The following is a 259-nucleotide window of genomic DNA, read 5'->3' as shown; positions in this document are numbered from 1 at the left end:
TATATATATATATATATTCCAGTGTCTGTCTACTGGTGATATCCTGCAGTAAAATAGTGATGAATTAAAGCTAAATTGAAGAAACATTCTGGTGGTTTCACATAATTTAACATATTAACTAAAGATTGTGTATTTGTCAAGTATTTTACAACACATACCTTAAGTGTTGCCACTAAAAGTTCACTGGCATGGATAACATACAGTATCTCAAACATCTTTTAAATCTCTATTCTACCATAGTGAATGGACACCAATGGCT

The sequence above is a fragment of the Morone saxatilis genome, unplaced genomic scaffold, assembly GCF_004916995.1.
Source record: "Morone saxatilis isolate NCDOM2014 unplaced genomic scaffold, NCSU_SB_2.0 Contig8, whole genome shotgun sequence".
Taxonomy (NCBI): domain Eukaryota; kingdom Metazoa; phylum Chordata; class Actinopteri; family Moronidae; genus Morone; species Morone saxatilis.
This window is presented reverse-complemented; position numbering follows the sequence as displayed.